This window comes from Lichenostomus cassidix, unplaced genomic scaffold, assembly GCF_008360975.1.
Source record: "Lichenostomus cassidix isolate B80296 unplaced genomic scaffold, HeHo_3.0 HiC_scaffold_47, whole genome shotgun sequence".
Taxonomy (NCBI): Eukaryota; Metazoa; Chordata; class Aves; order Passeriformes; family Meliphagidae; genus Lichenostomus; species Lichenostomus cassidix.
Genome location: NW_028147553.1, coordinates 1,674,616 through 1,699,189, shown reverse-complemented (window position 1 = coordinate 1,699,189; position 24,574 = coordinate 1,674,616). Strand labels below are relative to the sequence as shown.

At 40.9% G+C, this 24,574-nt stretch overlaps 1 protein-coding gene and 1 long non-coding RNA gene across 36 annotated transcripts in view; one reads left to right on the top strand and one right to left on the bottom strand.

The window, feature by feature from the left end:
• Positions 1–24,391, bottom strand: part of LOC146422092 (uncharacterized) — a 540,861-nt gene extending 516,470 nt beyond the window's left edge. For 30 of the 32 annotated variants that reach the window (XR_014848340.1, XR_014848341.1, XR_014848347.1 and 27 more), the window contains exon 1: positions 22,619–22,804. The gene's annotated coding sequence lies outside the window, so the exon portion shown is untranslated. The other 2 variants (XR_014848333.1, XR_014848331.1) reach the window with 2 other exon arrangements.
• The window catches only part of LOC146422091 (uncharacterized), a 247,751-nt gene that overhangs the window by 198,174 nt on the left and 25,003 nt on the right, over positions 1–24,574 (top strand). For all 4 annotated transcript variants that reach the window (XR_014848357.1, XR_014848359.1, XR_014848358.1 and 1 more), the window contains exon 2: positions 16,177–16,289. This is a non-coding gene — a long non-coding RNA (uncharacterized LOC146422091). The remainder of the gene's footprint in view (positions 1–16,176; positions 16,290–24,574) is intronic.

Here is a 24,574-nt window from a genome sequence, read left to right as displayed (position 1 = left end):
ATGTGGGTATATATAAATATATATATATGTATCTGTGTGTGTATATATATGTCTGCATGTGTATATATATCTGTGTGTATATATATATATGAGAGTATGTATATATGTTTCTGTGTATATATACATATGTCAGTGTACACATATATATCTGTGCACATATATGTGTGTGTGTGTATATATACATTTCTGTGTGTATACATATATGTGTGTGCATATACATCCGTGTCTGTATATATATAAGTGTGTGTATATATACATATGTCTGTACATATGTGTGTGTATACATATATGTGAGTGCATGTATCTATATGTGTATATATATACATATGTAGGTATATATATGTGTGTATATATATGTGTGTCTGTGTATATATATAGTATGCATATATATGTGTATATATATGTGTGTGTATATATATGTGAGTGCGTGTATCTGTATGTGTACATATATGCATATGTGTGTATATATATATGTATGTGAATATATATATGTCTGTGTGTATATATATAGTGCATATAACTATTTCTGTGTATCTCTATGTGTATATATATATACATACGTCTGTATATTTATGTGTGTCTGCATATATATGTCTGTGTGTATATATATATGGTGTGTATAAATATGTGTGTGTATCTCTATGTGTATACATACATATGTGTGTATATATATCTGTGAGTGCATATATATGTGTGTGTGTGTCTCTATATATATGGTGTGTATAAATATGAGTCTGTATCTCTATGTGTGTATATATATATACACATGTGTGTATATATATGAATCTCTGCATATATATGTCTGTGTGTGTATATATATATGGTGTGTATAAATATGTGTGTGTATATTTATGTGCATATATATTCATATTGGAATATATATGTGTGTATATGTATATGTGTATATGTGTATATATATGTCTGTGTATATATATGTGTATATATGTGTGTATATATATGTATGTGTGTATATATCCCTGTGTGTCTGTATATATATATATGTGTGTATATATATGTGTGTGTGTGTGTGTGTATATATGTGTGAGTGTATAGATACATGTGTGTGTATACATATATGTGTGTGGATACATATGCGTGTCTCTGTATATATACGTGTGTGTATATATACATATGTGAGTATATACATATGGTGAATATATATATTTCTGTGTATACATACATATGTCCATATGTATACATATCTGTGTACATATATCGGTGTGTGTATATATATGTCTGTGTATATATATACATGTGTGTATATATACATATTTCTGTGTATACATTCATATGTGTGTATATATATGTATGTGTGTATATCTCTGTCTGTGCATGTATATATATGTGTGTCTGTGTATACATATGTATGGTGTGTATATACATAAGTCTGTATATATACATGTGTGTGTATATATATGTGTGTGTGTGTATGTACATGTGTGTGTATACATATATACGTGTGGATATATATGTGTGTCTGTGTATATATACATGGGTGTATATATACATATGTCTGTATATACATATGATATATTTATATATGTATGTGTATATATACATGTGTATATATATACATATGTCTGTATATACATATGGTAAATTTATATATGTATGTGTGTATATATACATGTGTCTATATATACATATGTCTGTATATACATATGTTATATTTATATATATGTGAGTATACATACATATGTATGTATACATACATATGTCTGTACATATATATGTATGGGCATATATATATATACATGTGTGTATATATACATATGTGTGTGTATACATACATATGTGTGTGCATATATGGCTGTGTGTATATATATGTCTGTGTATATATATACATGTTTGTATATATACATATGTATATATATACATACATATGTGTGTATATATGTGTGTGCATGTATATATATGTGTGTGTGTATACATATATATGGTGTGTATATACATATGTCTGTATATATATGTCTGTGTGTGTGTATATATATGCCTGCCTTTTTATATATGTCTGTGTGTATATATATGTGTGAGTGTATATATACATGTGTGTGTATACATATACGTGTGTCTGTGTATATATACATGTGTGTATATATACATATCTCTGTATACACATCTGGTATATATATGTGTGTGTGTGTGTATACATACATATGTGTGTATAGATACACATGTGTGTATACATGTCAGTGTGTGTATATATATGTGTGTGTATATATATACATATGTGTGTGTGTATACATACATATGTCTGTATATATATGTGCAGGTGTATATATATACATGTCTGTATATATACATATGTGTGTATATACATACATGTCTGTGTATATGTATGTGTGTTTGTATATACATATCTGTGTGTAGACATACATGTGTGTATATATATATATGCGTGTGTGTATATATATATGTGTATGCATGTATATATATGTGTCTGTGTACATATTTATCGTATGTATATGCATATGTGTGTATATGTATGTCTCTGTGTACATATATGTGTGTCCATGTATACAGATGTGTGTGTGTGTACATATATATGGTATGTGTATACATATGTATGTATATATATGTGTGTGTGTATATATATGGTGTGTATATATACAACTGAGGGTATATACATGTGTGTGTTTATATACGTATGGGGGTGTATATACATATGTGTGTGTATATACATCTGTGGGTGTATATACATATGTGTGTTTATATACATGTGTATGTAAGTGTGTGTTTATATATCTGTGAGTATATATGTATCTGTCTGTGTATATATATGTGTGTGTATATATATGTCTGTGTATATATATCTGTGTGTATATATATCTGTGTATATATATATCTGTATATATATGTGTGTCTGTATATATATGTGTGTATATATACAGGTGTGTCTGTGTATACATATATGTGCAGGCATATATATGTGGATCTGTGTATATATACGTGTGTGTATATATACATATGTCTGTGTATATATATGTATGTGTATACATATCTGAGTGTGTGTATATATACATGGTGTGCATATATATGTGTGTATGTATATACAAGTGAGTGTGTGTATATATCTATATGTCTATATATATACATATGTGTTTATACATATATGTGTCTGTGTAGATATGTATGTGTGTCTGTATCTATATGTGTGTACATATGCATATGTGTGTATAAATACATGAGTGTATATAAATATGTCTTTATATATATATGTGTGTATATATATAACTCTGTGTATATACATATGTGTGTATATATACATATGACAGTATATATACATATGTCTGTATATACATATGTAGGTATGTATATATGTCTATATATATGTGTCTATTTATGTACAAATGGGGGTGTATATATACATGTGTGTATATATACATTTATGTGCATATATACATATGTGTGTATATACATATGTAGGTATCTATATATGTCTATATATATTTGTGTCTTTATATACATATGGGGGTGTATATATATGGGTATATATGCATGTGTGTATATATACATATGTGTGTGTATACATATGTAGGTATGTATATGTGTCTATATATATGTCTCTGTTTATATACATATGGGGGTATATATATATGAGCGCATATACATGTGTGTATATATGTGTGTGTGTATATATATGTGTGTATATGTATATATGTGTATATATACATATGCGTGTATATATATTTGTGTATATCCGTGTGTGTGTATCTATATCTGTGTGTGTATATATATCTGTGGGTGTGTATATGTATGTGTATGTGTATATATATGTATATATACATATGTGTGTATATATACAGATGTCTGTATATATACATATGTGTGTATATATACAGATGTGTGTATATATACAGATGTGTGTATATATACAGATGTGTGTATATATATGTTCATATATGTGTGTGTATATATATTTCTGTATATCTATGTGTCTGTATCTATATCGGTGTGTGTGTATATATATCTGTGGGTGTGTATATATATGTGTATGTGTATATATATGTATATATACATATGTGTGTACATATATATGTGTGTGTATATATATATGTGTGTATATATATCTGTGTGCATATACATGTGTGTATATATGTGTGTATATATGTATACATATGTGCATATATATGTGTGTGTATATATACATATGTGTGTATAAATGTGTGTCTCTATATACATATGTATTTCCATATACATGTCTGTATATATGCTGTATATATATGTGTGTGTATATATATGTGTGTATAGATACATGAGTGTATATATGGCTGTGTATATATCCATAATTGTGTATATACACATGTATGTATATATACGTCTGTATATATTTGTGTGTGTGTATATATCTGTCTGTATATATATGTGTGTATATATGTATGTGTGTATATATACATGTGTGCATATACATACGTATGTGTGTATATATACACACGTGTGTATATATATATCAGTATGTATATACATATGTGTGTATATATATGTGTGTATATATATGTGTGTATATATATGTGTTTGTGTATATATACATGGGTGTATATTACCATATGTCTGTGTGTATACATATGTGTATATATATATACATGGGTGTGTGTATATACATGTGTGTAAATGTATACATATGTCTGTATATATGTGTGTATATATACATATGTGTGTATATATATGTGTGTGTATATATACATATCTCTGTATATATATGTGTGTATATATATATGTGTGTATATGTATATATGTGTGTATCTATACATATGTGCGTATCTATACATATGTGTCTATATGTCAGTATATATATGAGTGTGTGTATATGTATGTGTGTGTCTATACATGTGTGTGTATATATACATATGTGTGTATATATACGTGGGTGTATATAACCATATGTCTGTATATACATATGTGTACATATAAATGTGTATATATATGTATGTGTGTATATATATGTGTGTATATATACGTGTCTGTGTACATAAACATATGTGTGTATATACATGTGTATATACACATATGTGTGTATATATACATGGGTGTGTATATACATGTGTGTATATCTACGTGTGTCTGTATATAAACATATGTGTGTATATACATATGTGTATCTATACATATGTGTGTATATATACATGGGTGTGTATATACATATGTGTATATATGTGTCTATATATACATATGTGTGTATATATACATGTGTATATATACATATGTCTCTATATATATGTGTGTGTATTTATGCGTGTGTATATATACATGTCTGTGTATACATACATATGTGTGTATATATCTATATATATGTATAAACATATGTGTATATATATACATATGTGTGTGTATATAAACATATGTGTCTATATACATGTCTGTGTATATATACATATGTGTGTATATATACATATGTGTGTACATACATATGTGTATATATACACATATATGTGTACATACATATGCGTATATATATACATATATGTGTACATACATATGGGTATATATATATACACATATGTGTGTACATACATATGTGTATATATATACACGTGTGTATATATATGTGTGTGTATATATACATCTGTGTATATATACATGTGTGTATATAAACATACATGTGTGTCTATATACGTATGTGAATATATATGCATATGTATGTGTATATATATATGTATGTGTATATATACATGTCTGTGTTTAAACATATGTGGTATATACATATGTGTGTATATACACATATGTGTGTATATATCTGTCTGTGTATATATACATATGTGTGTCTATATACATGGGTGTGTATATACATGTCTGTATATATGCCTGTATATATACATACACATGAATACATACATGTGTATATATACATATATCTGTACATATATGTGTGTGTATATATACATGTATGTGTATACATATGTGTGTATATATACATGTGTGTGAGTATATATATATGTCTGTATATATATGTGTGTGTATATATATATGTGTGTATATAGATGTGTGTGTATATATACGTGTATGTATATATACATGTGTATATATATACATGTGTATATATATACATGTGTGTATACATGCATGTCTGTATATATACGTGTGTGTATATATACATGTCTGTATATATACATGTGTATATATAAAGATATGTGAGTATATACATATGAGTACATATACACATATGTGTGTGTGTCTATATATATATGTCTGTATATATGTGTATGTGTATATATATGTGTGTAAATATACATCTGTATGTATACATACATATGTGTGTGTATATACATATTTGTGTGTATACATATGAGTACATATATACAAGTGTGTATGTATATATCTATATGTCTGTATATATATGTGTCTGTGTATATATATGTGTGTAAATATACATGTGTGTGTATATAGATGTGTGTGCACATATACGTTCATGTATATATACATGTGTGTATATATACGTGTATGTATATATACATGTCTCTATATATACATGTGTGTTTTTAAACATATGTGTGTATATACATATGAGTACATATCTACATATCTCTGTGTGTATATATTATGTCTGTATATATGTGTGAGTATATATATAGGTGTAAATATACATCTCTACGTATATATACATGTGTGTGTATATATATGAGTATGTGTATATATGTGTGTATGTGTATACATATAGTATGTATACAGATGTCTGTGTATTTCTATGTAGATATATATACATATCTGTGTATATATACATATGTGTGTATATATATGTGTTTGTATATATACATATGTGTGTATAGATATCTCTGTGTATTGATACATATGTGTTTATATATACATATGTGTGTATATATATATGTCTATGTATATATATATGTGTGTGTGCATATATATGTGTGTGACTATATATACGGTGTGTATATAGATATGTGTGTATATATATGTATATATATGTACATATGTGTGTATATATATGTGTGTGTGTATATATGTGTGTATATATACATATGTGTGTATATACATATGTGTATATATATACATGTATGTATATATAGATGTGTGTGTATATAGATGTCTCTGTATATATTCATGTGTCTATATATACGTGTGTGTATATAAACATATATGTGTATATACATATGTATATATATACATATGTGTATATATATACATGTGCGTGTCTATGTATATGTGTGTCTATATATGCATATCTATGTATATATACATGTGCGTGTATATATATGCCTGTATATATATGTCTGTGTGTATATATGTGTGTGTATATATACATATGTGTGTATATATACATATGTGTATAGATATACATATGTGTGTAAATATATATGTGTCGCTGTGTATATAAGTGTGTGTGTATATATATAGGGTGTATACAGATGTGTGTCTATTTCTATGTGTATATATATACATATGTGTGTATATACACATATGTGTGTGTATATATATGTCTGTATATATACATATGTGTGTATAGATATCTCTGTGTATTCTACATATATGTGTAAATATACATATATGTGTATATATATGTCTCTGTGCATATATATATGTGTGTGTATATATATATCTGTGAGTATATATATATATATGGTGTGTATATAGATGTGTGTGTATATATCTGTATATGTATACATATTTGTGTCTATATACATATGTGTGTATATACATATGTGTGTATGTATATATATCTATATATATATCTATATATATATCTGTGTATATATATATGTGTATATACATGTGTGTATATATGTGGGTGTGTATATATATGTGTGTGTGTATATACATGTGTGTGGCTATATATATGTCTGTGTATATATACATAGGTGTATATACATGTCTGTGTATATATATCTATGTGTATACATACATATATGTGTACATATACATATGTGTGCATATATATGGGTGTGTATATATGTGTGTGTATATACATGTGCATATATATACATATGTGTGTAAATACATGTCTGTGTGTATATATGTGTGTGTATATATATAAGATGTGTAAATATGTGTGTGTGCATATATATGTCTGTGTGAATATATATGTGTATATATATACATATGTGTGTATACATATGTGTGTGTGTGTGTATATATATGGTGTGTATATATATGTGTGTGTACATATATGGTGTGTATATATGTGCGTGTATATATACATATGTGTAAATATATATGTGTGTGTATATATACATATGTGTGTACACACGTGTTCATATATGTATGTGTGTGTATATATATACATATTTGTGAATATATATGTGTCTGTATATATACATATGTGTGTACACACATGTGTTCATATATATGTGTGTGCATACACACATATGTGTGTATATATACATAAGTGTCTATATACATATGTGTGTATATACATGTATGTAAATATATACATATGCGTGTATATATGTGTGTATATATACATATGTGTGAATATATATGTGTGTGTATATATACATATATGTGCATATATATGTGTGTGTATATGTATATATGTGTGTATCTATACATATGTGTGTATCTACACATATGTGTATATATGTCTGTATATATATGTGTGTGTGTATATGTATATGTCTGTCCATACATGTGTGTCTATATACATATGTGTGTATATATACATCTGTGTGTATACATACATGTGTGGGTATATATACATATGTGTGTATATATACATGTGTGGGTATATACACATGTGTGGGTATATATACATATGTGTCTATATATACATGTGTGTGTATATGTATATATGTGTGTATCTATACATATGTGTGTATCTATACATATGTGTATATATGTCTGTATATATATGTGTGTGTGTATATGTATGTGTCTGTCCATACATGTGTGTCTATATACATATGTGTGTGTATATACATGTGTGTGTATACATACATGTGTGGGTATATATACATATGTGTGTATATATACATGTGTGGGTATATATACATGTGTGGGTATATATACATGTGTGGGTATATATACATGTGTGGGTATATATACATGTGTGGGTATATATACATATGCGTGTATATATACATGTGTGGGTATATATACATGTGTGTGTATATATACATATGTGTGTATATATATGTGTGTGCATATATACATGTGTGGGTATATATACATATGTGGGTATATATACATGTGTGGGTATATATACATGTGTGGGTGTGTATACATATCTGTGTATATATACATGTGTGTGTATATACATGTGTGGGTATATATACATGTGTGGGTATATATACATACGTGTGTATATATACATGTGTGGGTATGTATACATATGCGTGTATATACGTGTGTGTATATATACATGTGTGTGTATATATACATGTGTGGGTATGTATACATATGCGTGTATATACGTGTGTGTATATATGTGTGTATATATACATATGTGGGTATATATACATGTGTGTATATATATATATGGGTGTGTGTATATATATGTCAGTATATATATGTGGTGTATATATATGTGTGTATATATACATGTGTGCGTATACATACAGATGTGTGTATATATACATACTTCTGTATATACATATGTGTATATATATACATGTGTGTGTATATATATGTTTGTGTATGTATACATGTGTGTATATAAACATATGTGCATACATACATATGTGTGTATATATACGTGTGTGTATATATATGTATGTGTGTATATATACATATGTGTATATATACATATGTGTGTATACATACATATGTGTGTATATATACACATGTGTGTATATATACGTGTGTGTATATATATGTATGTGTGTATATATACATGTGTGTATATATACATATGTGTGTATACATACATATGTGTGTATATGTACATATGTCTGTATATATACATATCTCTGTATATATACACATGTGTGTATATATACGCATGTGTGTATATATACGCATGTGTGTATATATACACGTGTATATATATGTATGTGTGTATATATACATATGTGTGTATACATACATATGTGCGTATATATACACATGTGTGTATATATACGTGTGTGTATATATACATGTGTGTGTATATATATATGGCTGTATATATGTGTGTGTGTGTATATATACATGTGTGTGTATACATACATATATGTGTATATATACATGTGTGTGTATATATATATGGCTGTATATATTTGTGTGTGTATATATACACGTGTGTGTATATATACATGGGTGTGTATATATATGTGTGTATATATATGTCTGTATATATATGTGTGTATACATACATGTGTGTGTATACATACATATGTGTGTATGTACATATGTGTATATGTATACATTTGTGTGTATATATATGTGTGTCTATATATATGTGTATATATACCTGTGTGTATGGAAACATATGTGTGTATATACATATGTGTATATATATACATATGGGTGTGTATATAAATGTGTGTGTATATATACATATGTGTGTATATATACGTGGTTGTATATACATGTGTGTATATATATATGCGTATATATATATATGTGTATATATATGTGTGTATATATGTGTGTGTATATATATGTGTGTCTCTATATACATGTGTGTATATATGCACGTGTGTATATATATGTGTGTGTGTATATATACATGTGTGTATAGAAACATATGTCTGTATAGAAACATATGTGTGTATATCTACATATGGGTGTGTATATATATGTGTGTGTATATATACATATGTGTGTATATATACATATCTGTGTATATACATATGTGTATATATATACATAAGTGTGTGTATATATATGTCTGTGTATATATACATGGGTGTGTATATATACATGGGTGTGTGTATATATACATGGGTGTGTGTATATATACATGGGTGTGTATATATACATGGATGTGTATATACATGGGTGTGTATATATGTGTATATATATATACATGTGTGTGTATATACATGTCTGTATATATACGTGTATACATATATACATGTGTGTTTGTATATGTGTGTGTGTTTATATACGTGTGTGTATAGAAATCTATATATATGCCTGTACATATAGATGGATGTATACAAGTACAACCGTCTGCTCACGCTTCCGGACTGAAATTTTGTCGGCGCTTTCTATTACCTCTCAAACCTCATACCTCGCTCGCGTACCTTGCATCCCTACCATCAAAAATGCTCTCCTTTCCAATTAGCAAATTAGCAAATTGCACCGCTAACAAATGCTGAAAGCGAATACCTTCCGGGCTTCTCAGAGGATTTCCGCTGCGCCTGTCCTACGCCTCGCCGTTTAGCTTCAAACTCTTTAGATTGGCCTTACGGGAAAAAAAAAATTAAATGCGACGCTCTCCTTTCTTATCACGAGGCGCCTCGCCGGGCGCCTTAGCCGATCTACGTTCCTGAACGTTACCTCGGCCCCGACCGCGCCTCTCCGCGTCTTCCTCGGCCCCGCTTCCCTTCCGCTTTCAATTATTATTAACGCCTGGGAATTACAATTATGCCTTTCCATGCCGCTCTAGGACTACCGTCCCTTCCCGGCAATCCCCGTGCTTCTTATCCTTCCCTCGGCCCCATGACGCGTCTGCTTCCCTTAAGATGCCCTTTAAACCGTCTGTAAAGCTCCTTTCTTTTTCTATAGGCCCTTTGAAAGCCCCGTTTCTGTACCCACGCCTTTCGGGAGGTGCGATTCGCTAAGGCTGTCGCGTTTAGCGTCCGGCGTTTGATCGAAAATTTCCGAAAAATGTTTTCCGATCGGCGGAGCCCGGCGTGTCGTCTGACGGGTGGTGGCGCCGTCGTCCCGTCCCCCGAACTTTTTAACGCTTTAAAGTCACGTTCGATTCCGATGGATACGGGCTTGATGGGACCATTGTTATATCTATTCCGACACATTTTAAAAACCTGAAAAATCTTCTCTAACGGCGACTACTTCCTCAACTTTTTACTTCTACCCGCACCTGCCACTTTCTATGGCTCCACGCTGCCGGCTTCTGCCTGGATTCTGTCACGTGATGACCGAGATAAGGAACTAACGCTTCACGAGTCCTACCTCAGTGTGCACGTTTACTACCGTGGAACGGAGCGATTCCGATTCCCGGGACCCTGCTTTGCAATTGCGGAAATGCCTCAAAAGCGTAAAATCCATTTTTTTCATTTCCATCGGGCGCCTAAAGTCGTCACCTAGAGCGAGAGGTCCTGATTTTTTCCGTACAAAAGATGGCGGCGGCCGTAAAGGCGCGGCCGCGTCCATTATTATGGCGGCGCCCGTTTCGCACGTCCGCGGTGCACTGGACTACCAAAATGGCGCCGGCATCACTCGAGCATGCGCACTGCACTGGACTACCAAAATGGCGCCGGCATCGCTCGAGCATGCGCAGTGCATTGGACTACCAAAATGGCGCCCGCATCACTCGAGCATGCGCAGTGCATTGGACTACCAAAATGGCGCCGGCATCGCTCGAGCATGCGCAGTGCATTGGACTACCAAAATGGCGCCGGCATCACTCGAGCATGCGCAGTGCACTGGACTACCAAAATGGCGTCGGCATCACTCGAGCATGCGCAGTGCACTAGACTACCAAAATGGCGCCGGCATCGCTCGAGCATGCGTAGTGCATTGGACTACCAAAATGGCGTCGGCATCGCTCGAGCATGCGCAGTGCATTGGACTACCAAAATGGCGCCCGCATCACTCGAGCATGCGCAGTGCACTGGACTACCAAAATGGCGCCGGCATCACTCGAGCATGCGCGGTGCAGTACACTACCAAAATGGCGCCCGCATCACTCGCGCATGCGCAGTGCACTGGACTACCAAAATGGCGTCGACATCACTCGAGCATGCGCAGTGCACTGGACTACCAAAATGGCGTCGACATCACTCGAGCATGCGCAGTGCACTGACTACCAAAATGGCGCCCGCATCACTCGAGCATGCGCAGTGCACTACACTTCCAAAATGGCGGCCGCGGAGTCCCGACCTCGAAAACGGCGATTCGGCTGCTTGGCGGGCTTCCCCGGCGCTGCGGACCGGTGCGGAGTGGCCTTTGGGGGCGGGTGGAGTGCGCGCTGCGGTTTGACGCGGACGACATTTTTTCCCGAAAGCGATCGGCAAATGCCGGCTTTTTCCGCCTCTCGCGCGGTTGCCGCCGCCCGTGGGTGACGCGAACGGCATACGGGACGCCTTCGCAGCTGTTTGCGGCCAGCAGAAATGTCCCAAAAGCGCGAAATCCGAGTTTTTAATTTCGATCCGGCCCCTATTTCGCACATGCGCAGTGCACTAGACTACCAAAATGGCGTCGGCATCACTCGAGCATGCGCAGTGCACTGGACTACCAAAATGGCGCCGGCATCACTCGAGCATGCGCAGTGCACTGGACTACCAAAATGGCGCCGGCATCACTCGAGCATGCGCAGTGCAGTAGACTAACAAAATGGCGCCGGCATCACTCGAGCATGCGCAGTGCACTGGACTACCAAAATGGCGCCGGCATCACTCGAGCATGCGCAGTGCATTGGACTACCAAAATGGCGCCGGCATCACTCGAGCATGCGCAATGTAGTGGACTACCAAAATGGCGTCGGCATCACTCGGGCATGCGCAGTGCACTGGACTACCAAAATGGCGCCCGCATCACTCGAGCATGCGCAGTGCACTGGACTACCAAAATGGCGCCGGCATCACTCGGGCATGCGCAATGTAGTGGACTACCAAAATGGCGTCGGCATCACTCGGGCATGCGCAGTGCACTGGACTACCAAAATGGCGCCCGCATCACTCGAGCATGCGCAGTGCACTGGACTACCAAAATGGCGCCGGCATCACTCGGGCATGCGCAATGTAGTGGACTACCAAAATGGCGTCGGCATTACTCGGGCATGCGCACTGCACTGGACTACCAAAATGGCGTCGGCATCACTCGAGCATGCGCAGTGCACTGCACTAACAAAACGGCGTCGGCATCACTCGAGCATGCGCAGTGCACTACACTTCCAAAATGGCGGCCGCGGAGTCCTGACCCCGAAAACTGCTATTCGGCTGCTTGGCGGGCTTCCCCGGCGCTGCGAAACGGTGCGGAGTGGCCTTTGGGGGCGGGTGGAGTGCGCGCTGCGGTTTGACGCGGACGACATTTTTTCCCGAAAGCGATCGGCAAATGCCGGCTTTTTCCGCCTCTCGCGCGGTTGCCGCCGCCCGTGGGTGACGCGAACGGCATACGGGACGCCTTCGCAGCTGTTTGCGGCCAGCAGAAATGTCCCAAAAGCGCGAAATCCGACTTTTTAATTTCGATCCGGCCCCTATTTCGCACATGCGCAGTGCACTAGACTACCAAAATGGCGTCGGCATCACTCGAGCATGCGCAGTGCACTGGACTACCAAAATGGCGCCGGCATCACTCGAGCATGCGCAGTGCACTGGACTACCAAAATGGCGCCGGCATCACTCGAGCATGCGCAGTGCAGTGGACTACCAAAATGGCGTCGGCATCACTCGAGCATGCGCAGTGCACTGGACTACCAAAATGGCGTCGGCATCACTCGAGCATGCGCAGTGCATTGGACTACCAAAATGGCGTCGGCATCACTCGAGCATGCGCAGTGTACTGGACTACCAAAATGGCGCCGGCATCACTCGAGCATGCGCAGTGCAGTGGACTACCAAAATGGCGTCGGCATCACTCGAGCATGCGCAGTGCACTGGACTACCAAAATGGCGCCGGCATCACTCGAGCATGCGCAGTGCATTGGACTACCAAAATGGCGCCGGCATCACTCGAGCATGCGCAATGTAGTGGACTACCAAAATGGCGTCGGCATCACTCGGGCATGCGCAGTGCACTGGACTACCAAAATGGCGCCCGCATCACTCGAGCATGCGCAGTGCACTGGACTACCAAAATGGCGCCGGCATCACTCGGGCATGCGCAATGTAGTGGACTACCAAAATGGCGTCGGCATTACTCGGGCATGCGCACTGCACTGGACTACCAAAATGGCGTCGGCATCACTCGAGCATGCGCAGTGCACTGCACTAACAAAACGGCGTCGGCATCACTCGAGCATGCGCAGTGCACTACACTTCCAAAATGGCGGCCGCGGAGTCCTGACCCCGAAAACTGCTATTCGGCTGCTTGGCGGGCTTCCCCGGCGCTGCGAAACGGTGCGGAGTGGCCTTTGGGGGCGGGTGGAGTGCGCGCTGCGGTTTGACGCGGACGACATTTTTTCCCGAAAGCGATCGGCAAATGCCGGCTTTTTCCGCCTCTCGCGCGGTTGCCGCCGCCCGTGGGTGACGCGAACGGCATACGGGACGCCTTCGCAGCTGTTTGCGGCCAGCAGAAATGTCCCAAAAGCGCGAAATCCGAGTTTTTAATTTCGATCCGGCCCCTATTTCGCACATGCGCAATGCACTGGACTACCAAAATGGCGTCGGCATCGTTCGCACATGCGCACTGTTGCCGAGTTAAAAATTGGCGGCCGCGGGGTCTTTTCTGAGGGAATATACGTCTACTGTGCCGCCTGAACGAAATGCCGACTCCGAGGGTGCCACCGCAGCATTTTCCGGGCTTTGCGGGCTTCTGCTGAAGCGTGCGGTGCTCTGGACGGCGCGGGGGGCTGGCGGGATCCGCCTGTGCCGGGGCGGGCACCGCCGCGGTCGATTATACGGCGGACACGCCCCCCCGCCCCCCTCGGCACCCCCCGCCCCGGCCCTCCCGGATCCTTAAACGTGGCCCTCGGCACGCAGCGGATGGCGGCGGCGGCGGCGGCGGCGGTGACACAGGTCGGGGCGGGGCCGCCGCGGGAGGGGGGGCTGACTCGGCGGCCCCCAGCGCGGGGAGGGAGCGTGGCGAGGGAGCGCGGCGCCGCCGGCTCGGGGCCCCGCGGGACACCCTCTCCCTTTTAAAGCCCGACACAAACCTGCAAACGACCGCCTCGACTAACACCGCACACACAAATAACATATACTACTTACAAAATACACATACCTATACTCCAACATATTATTACACAGATTTCACACTAGCGACCAGCTATATTGCTCGGAAAATTTATTTTTGCATGCTTCCAATTAAAAATGCAGGACCGTTTCCTTACATTTATTGCCTGACCCCTCCCTACCCTATTTTTCTCGTTGCAGGACACTACATTAATACCTGCAAAAAGAAAAAAAATGTACAAAGCTTTCCACATTGGGTAAATTCATATCATTTCTTTCTCTTCTTTAGCAAGTCAAACCACCTGCTTCTACAGCACTTCTGAACTCCATTCTGACTCTTGGCAAGAAATTCTTACGGGCCTGACATTGTGGCTACGGCTCTGGGATGATCCACATTGAAAGGTGGGTGCTTTCTTCAATTATCCTTTCTTCAATGCAACACTTCCTTTTTACTATCTATCTAGGTCATCTCCTTCATTTTCATAACTATATTTGGAAGGCACTGTGTACTGGGCATTGCCCATAAATGTCCACCCAGAAAGGTAGACAACAGCTTTGCTGCAAGGCAGATAATCTTTTCAATATTCCTGCAAGAGCTGGCTTGCCTGCATTTGGTAATTATGGAACATGCTTCAGCTACTCCAGCGACAACACGTGAACAATTACTTCTTACTGATAGTGAGGCTCAAAAACCACACTTCTGAAGCAACAATGCACTGCAGGCACCTGGACACATGTCCTTCCCTAAGGAAAAAAAAACTCAAAAGTTCTTTCCCTCTTCCCTGCCTTGCTGGTACCAAGCACAGAAAACTGCACCTCAAGGAAGCTTGGAAGCCTGTACCTCTGACATTTTGCACTTGGTTAGAGCTTTTTATTCATACCTCTGCATAGTTCCGAAAATTACAGTTCCTCTTTTACAACATAGCTAATGTCCACACTTACCTAGAAAGAGGCACTGGGATTTGTTTTCTGTAAATTCATTCAGGAAACTCCTTGTTCTTTCTCTCTCTCATTCATGGCCAGAGTTTCCCAAAGAATATTTAGCAGGGCCTTTTTGCTTTGATACCCTCTATTTCATTTCCATTTCATTCCCTAAATTCTTTACATCCTGAAACTTTTTCTAGTACGTGGAAGAGCACGATCGTAAATGGACAACAGAAAAATTGTAGAACTTCCCTAGCTCAAGATGTTGTTTTTCACTCTTTATCTATTGGCTATTCCCATCTCATAGCTGCTCTTTTCCATGCACCTTTAAGGGCCTGCAATTCTCACTGCTGCGGAAGGACTTGTGAACTGCTACTTCCCTACCTTGCTCATCGGAGCACGGAATCCGGTCGGAAGGTGCCGGTCCGTCGGTGCGCAAACCTCCAGGTATGGCTAGAAAGAGCAGAAATAATTCATTAAATACTTTCCCTTGGAGAACAGTTCCCATGCTTTGCAAATCTGGCTTCATACATGGAAATATTGGCACATCGAGTCTGTATCAATTTCAATACAGAACAGCATCGCTTTAAACTCCTGAAAACTTCAGGGTTTGGTTGATGTTGCTACCGCTTCCTACATTACAAATGTGGCTATGCTGATCTCAAAACTGGTACACATGTCTCCAAATATTTTATCTCATACTGGACGGTACATAAGGTGCTTAGCCTTATACCTGCACATGCTTATTACCTGTGTGTGAACTGCATACCACGTGCGTAGCCTGCAGAAATACACTTCGGGATTAATTCTGATTCGTAAGGCTCCCTTACGTGAGCCTTACAGAACTGCACCTCATCCATTATCCATGTACAGAAATTTGGCTTTCAAATGGCCTAAGAGAAAAAAAAATAGTTTTGCTAACTCTTTCAATGCCATCTTAAAGGAATAACATATCTCATGTTGCTGAGGAAACAATAACTGCAATAACCATCCTCCCCTGTTCCCTGTATGACACACTGAAACATGGTTCAGAAGGTTTACTTCAACCACGGTAGGAAATGCCACACAGCTCACATGGTGGCCGATTCTCAGCCTCTGTTCCGCTCACTGTACCACTTGGCCAGATCAGAGAGACGCAAGTAAAACAAAAAAAGGAAAAAAAGTAAAAAAAAATTATCCCAAAGAGAACATTTGCAGGTGGTGGTTGTATAATTGTTCCATCTGAACGTGTGAGCGGCCCAGGCCACGCTTCTGATAGAACTGTTTGGTGTGGATGAACTCATGTCACTGTGACCAAAACATATGAGCGATACTTTGCTTCCCTTTATGCAATTAACACCTCTCTGATCACCACAGTTCTGGTATTAGGTTAGCTTGAGATGCTGCATTCGGACAGGGATCCTTCTCAAAACCTAGGGAGAAAACTTAGGTTTAGATGTCAGCACCTTCACTGATGACTTCTTTACAATTCAGTGGCAAGACGTCATTCATCTATTTTTATTATTTGCCACGTAAGCCACACAAGATATTTATTCTTTGAAATAGGACTCTGACATCTCTTCCCTGAAAAGGTTTTCATCATTGCTCATAAGTGTGATCTCCCTCCCTCTTCCTGCTGATCGAACCTGCCTCAAACCACTGCCTCATTTCAACAGCTAGGAAATCCTTGCACACAGTTGACACAACACACCCAGGAGTCCAAGGCCAGCCTCACACCTAGTTCCTAGCCGCTTCTGTCTGGCACAGATCCTGACATTTGCACAACTTTACGATACAAAATCCCACATTTGCCCGTGGGCACCTAGCTGGCAATCCATGGCTCTTTTCCACAGCGATGGCACATCACCACCCTCAGGTAAGATAGGCAGTCTGCAGGAATCCAAGTGCACACAGAGTTCTGCTTCTTTACACCTTTCATCTCACAGGATTCCTGCAGCATGCACACTTTTCAGCTACAATACCACATTTGGAACCTGGCTGCAAACGGGGCCTCTTTTACACACGTAACAAACTTTTCCACCCTTCTGACCTGCACACCGTGGCAAATGCCTCCTAACATCATAAAAACCATCTGACAACACTTCATAACGAGCCTCAAGATACACTATATCGCCTCTGTGTTACCTCACTCCACTCAGTCAGGTTTTCTGGGAAAAAAAAGGACTGTTTCAACCTTTTACAAACCTGCTGTGGGACTAACAACACCAAGCTATACTGATAGCAATCATAACAATCCATTCTTTACATTCATGTCAATTTTTCACTACCCACAACAACACCTGTAACTCCTGCTTCAGGACACCACATCTATAGAAATACTGCACCAATGATATTAAAGGAAGCAAGGACAATAACCACATCAAATCTCTTCTTCCCCCACAGCAATGACCGTGGCCACATCTCCTCTCTACCTCGAGGACACGCTCGGGGGAGTACCTGACAGCATAAGAGCTCTCAAGAATCTTCACCACTGTCAAGACAGCCACTTGACCCCAATGAATGCAGCATCTCCTGCAAGGACTGATGCTGCCACCACTGCAGCTTCTCTGCTTCCACACAGGGGGCCTGGCAGAGCACAGCCTCTAAACACTGCAGCTGGCCACAGCAGGGCAGGGTGGAGAGGGAGGCAGCAGCACTTTGGGGAGGCGGCAAAGAAAAGCCAGGAAGAATGACCTCTGAGCCAGGACGAGGCCAAGGCCCGTGGTGGCAATGACAGCAGCGGTGGAACTCCGCAGCAGCAGTGGAACTCCCCAGGTAACCGGTGGCAGCAGATGCACCCACGATAATCAAAGCGCTCCGGCTAACTGACCTGGCGCCGGGTCACCCACGACCGTACCTCCAAACTGACCCGCTGTCACCACACCCTGCTGTCTAACTGCCCCGGCACCAGATCACCCACGGCCATACCTCCAAACTGACCCACTGTCACCACACCCTGCTGTGTTTGCCAGCCTGGTGCTTTTTTCTGTATCTAGAATGTGAAATTTCCAGACAAGGAGGTTGCTTTTTCAAAATTCTACATGTCAGCAGATTCCAGTGCTTTTCCTCAACATGAAAATTATGGCTTTTGGATTTTCTTTATGCCCGTGACAATCTGCACGCTTTTGGATTCTGGCTGCGTCGGTCTGTGCACTCTATGAAAAACATTCTACTGTTTGGACCTTCCGAGAAACGGAAATCTTCCACTATTCATGAAGCGATACAACGAAACCTTTTCTCAAAACTGTTTTCTTATTCCCACCCCCTAAACTTTTATATACTTACACTCATCTATTTACATTATATCTATTTGCACTTATTATAGAGAAAATACTTACAAATCCATTGACACTTATGGAACCTCTGCTAAGACACGAGCCACGTATTTACAATGTTCAACTTGTACATTTTGACACTTCAATATCACATCAGACTTCTACGCTCTAACCGTACACATCTACTCATATCAAACCTCTCTTTACATTAATATCTAATATCTGATTAGACTTTGTACAGAACAGCTAATAGATCTATTTATTCTTTTTTTACATTCTGTCCTATATATCATCCTGCCTTATAAGTTAAGCTCTTTCATTGGTTCATTTACATACACAACACTTGTGTTTGCACTTTAAAATCTTCTATCTGCTTTGGCCTTGCATGGACGAGCTTATGCAGGACACAGATTACTCTTTCTCTCTCTGCCTCATCTGTATGGTGCCCCAAGGAAGATTTTACAATAGCATTTGCCTTTCCTTACCTACACTTTAGGTCCATTTCATACCTTCCATTATTCAAATCCTAATACTTTTCTTACTGCCTACAAGATCGCTGTCATAAAGGAACAGCAGAAAAATGGCAACACGTCCCTAGCTCAACATTTCTTTTTCCTCTTTTCCTAATTGCTCTTCTCATTTCACATGTTGCTTTTTTAATGCATGTTTAAAGGACTGGAATTAGCACTGCTCCAGAAGAATTTGGGAAGTGCTGCTTCTCCCTCTGGCTCACCGTGGAACAAAATCCAGACGCGAGATGCCGCTCTGTAGCTGTAGAAAACCTTCAGGTATTCATACAAACAATACACTAAATAAATGAAATTCTATGCCTTCAAAGAAATTCCTCATGTCTGTAAAATCTAACAACATACATTAAAAAACTCTCCTGATCAAGTATGTATCCATTTCAATGCTGAACAGACACACTTTGAACTTTTAAAAACTTCTGGCTTTGGTGCTACCCCTTCTTACATTACAAAAATTGCAAATTCTGACCTCAAATCTGGGTTCTGGGGGATCACGGGCAACTATACCACGGCTGTCACCAGCCCAGATCCTACCTAGGCCCGTATGGGATATAGGTTCACCTTGGGGTTAGACACAGCTGCCCTGGCAAAAATTCCTCCTGCAGGCACAAGATTACACGGCAGATGTTCTTAGGCACACCGTGAAAGGGGGAGCTTTCAATGGCACTCTGGGATGCAGGGGGCTGCATCACCCACTGCCCTCAATACCTCTCACTCATCCTTTCTTTCAGCTAATGGGCCACGGCCCCCCACCCGCTCCACAGCCCCCTACAGCCCTGTGGTGCCAAGTGCTGCCCTGGACAACACAACACCTGTCAGCTCTGGAGCCCAAATCCTGGTTTTGTAAGCCTGTGGTGGGACTCGGCAATAGGGACTGCGGGCTGCACCTCTCCTGGGGTGACCTTCGGCTCCACTAACCTTGTGTGGTAACAATTCACACGGTAGCCAGGACTCTGCTCGTGGCCCATGGGTTCACCCCCCATCCCGGTTAGGGCTCACCGCTCCATACCCCACCTGTCCTGGACACGCTCTCACTCCCCCAGCGGAGGCACTACCCTGGGGCTCTGCACCCTGTACACATTTACCTGTATTTCTCTGACATCCCCTCCTATGCCACCGCCAGCAACCCGCCTTGGGACCGGGCTCTGTCTCCCACACCCTTCTCCCTTCTGCTGCTCCCCATGCCTCTCCCACAAATGTTTACTAATGCATTCTATTGCTGATCAAACAGAGAAATAATTAACACATTCACACTTTTCATTAGGAGTTTATTTATTAAAGGAATCATGGGGAGTAATAAGCAAAAATAAATTGCATCAGCCTGCACTTACCACGCAGTTTTTCCTTGCTTAATAAGGTGATGCTGAACTCTCTCAGCAGGACTAAAAAATCCAGCTCTCCAGTTTAATAAAAGCCACCTTAGACCCACTGGGCCCAAAACTGTAAGAAATGTCACATTGGATACTGCTTTCGGGACTGCCACAATGACAGTCTTGCCATCCTGGCAAGCTCTGGCTCTGAACAGCCTGCTGCTGGCAGCTCCTGCAGCCAAAATTTATCCAGTATCTTCAGCACCACCTTCATGCCACCCTAGGCAGCTGAACCGGGACACCCAGGACATTCCAGGCAGAGGTCCCTGCAGAACCATTAAAATCATTCAGTGCCTTGCAAAGCAAAGCTCAGAGGGATACAAGGCATTTCTCAGGAAAACCCACCAAAAACCCAGAAATTTTAGTGCCCAAAGAACACACTTTTTGGAATGCAACTGCAGCCCGGCTCGTACCGAACGCTACACCTATCCACACTTTTAAGGGTGTGGAAAATGCCTTCAAAAACAGGTTATCCCATGACCACCTCCCTCTGACAGGATCCTTGGGGCAACTCTTAGATTTTTGCATGTTCAACTGACAATAGGAAAACAGGACAGGTGTTTGGGATTTCTCTGAGCACAGTCTAGCAGCTCACAATAGCCTTTGGGCTTTTACTTTGGTATTTTTATAACCTGGGGTTTTAATTATTTTCTGACCTGTGCTTGTCATGGGCCTGCAGCATCCTAGTCCAGCCTCTTGGCTTCATTTGCCTTCTTCCACTGCATTTATCCTCGCATGGAAACTGCTAAAAAGCACAAAACAATGACACACGCTTCACACTTCAAACGCAAATAAATTACAATTACGAAAAATCTCGCTGCCACTTTTCTAAACTATTCATCACAGACCTTAGAATAAGCAAAGGTGATGTGTCCCTGACAGGACCCCGCTGGGACACCCGAGCAGGCTCAGCGGGGCGCGGGGAGGCAGGCGGCTTTGGGGACGATTCACAGACACGCTGCCGCTGCCCGCAGGGACACGAGCCGTACCACCGGCTGCGGCTCCGCTCCCGCCCGCCCCCGTGGCCGCAGTGGGTGGGTGGGTGGTGGGTGGGTGGCGCCTCCCCCGGCGCCTCCCCCGGCGCTCCCCCTGCGCCTCCCCCGGCGCCTCGGCGCCTCCGGCGCTCCCCCGGCGCCTCGGCGCCTCCCCCGGCGCCTCCCCCGGCGCTCCCGGCGCCTCCCGCGGGGCTCCCCGGCGCCTCCCCCGGCGCCTCCCCCGGCGCCTCCCCCGGCGCCTCCCCCGGCGCCTCTCCCGGCGCCTCCCCCGGCGCCTCCCCCGGCGCCTCCCCCGGCGCCTCTCCCGGCGCCTCCCCCGGCGCGTCTCCCGGCGCGTCTCCCGGCGTCCCCTCTTTTCCGGGGCGGAACCCGAATGCGGACGGGAGGGAGAGCCAGGGGTGGGGCTGTGCAGATTCAACAGTGACAGCACGAAGGGGCTGCTCGGAAGGGTGGCTGTGCAGATTTGCGGGCTTCCAGGGCTCTGTGCTTGTGAAGCGCGGGCAGGGCAGCGGGGAATGCAGCGTGGGAGGAGCTCGGGAACAAGTCCTCGATGAGAGGACTTTATATTAAACGGATTTTTGGGCTCGGGAATTCGATCCGGAGCTTGCTTCCTCCGCTCCGCGCTCGTCCCGGTATTGCGGTGCCTCCGGGAACGGTGCACCCCCGGCGGGGACCTCTGGTCGGTTAAAAACACATTTAAATCCAAGTGAACGTGATTATCCATAGTTAAAGGTAAACAGCAGCTCTCCCGACCCCTGTGAAGCTGCAAAGCTCGGGCGGCTGTGATTCTCTCCTCCCTGCCCCTCGCAGGGTGCCGCGAAATGGCGGCGCTTCCCCCGTGCTTTTGCGTGCTATTTGGGTTAAAATCCGGGATCTCGCCGCTTTCTGAGGGGGTTTCCGATTTATATCAGGGTAATAGAGGATATTAATGTTGTTTAAATGAATCTCGGAGGGGATTTGGGGCAGTTTTATGAAATAAACACGTGAAGGAGGCGAGGAGCGGGGCGGGGGAGCCGCACGGCTTTTTTTTTGCAGCTCTTTGATCGCCGATGTTTCTACGATGCAAATAAAGATCTCGATTCTTTTTAAAAACACGGATTTTGTTTATTTGTGAGGTAAAAAAGGTGCAAAACATCATCGGAGCCGCTTCGGCAGCGGCCGGGAGGTCCTGGGGTGACCTAGGAGATCCCGGGAGTCCCCAAAGCCGGAAAATTCCCTAAAGCCCCCCCCCGACCCTCCCCGGTTTCCTCAGCAATTTTGGGGGCGATGCGACAATTTCGGGGGATTTTCGGGCGTTCCCCGCGTCCTCCCCGGGATTTCCCCCCTCTCCTGCTCTTACCGCAGCCCCAAGGGTCCCTCTGCCGCCCCCGAAAAGCCCCAAAAAGGGGCGAGGGATCCCCAATCCCCGCTGTCCCGAACCTGCCCGGCAGAGCGGGCGGAGCCGGAGCCGCGCCGCGTGAGGGAAATGCAAATGAGGAGGCTATGGGCGGGGTTTGAGGCGGCGGGGGGCGTGGTTATGCAAAATAGAATTGCCTTGGAGGGAGTGCTTCATGGGAGTAATGGGCGGGGTTATGCTAATTTGGATGACCTCATGCACGAGGTGCATCTTGGGAGAAA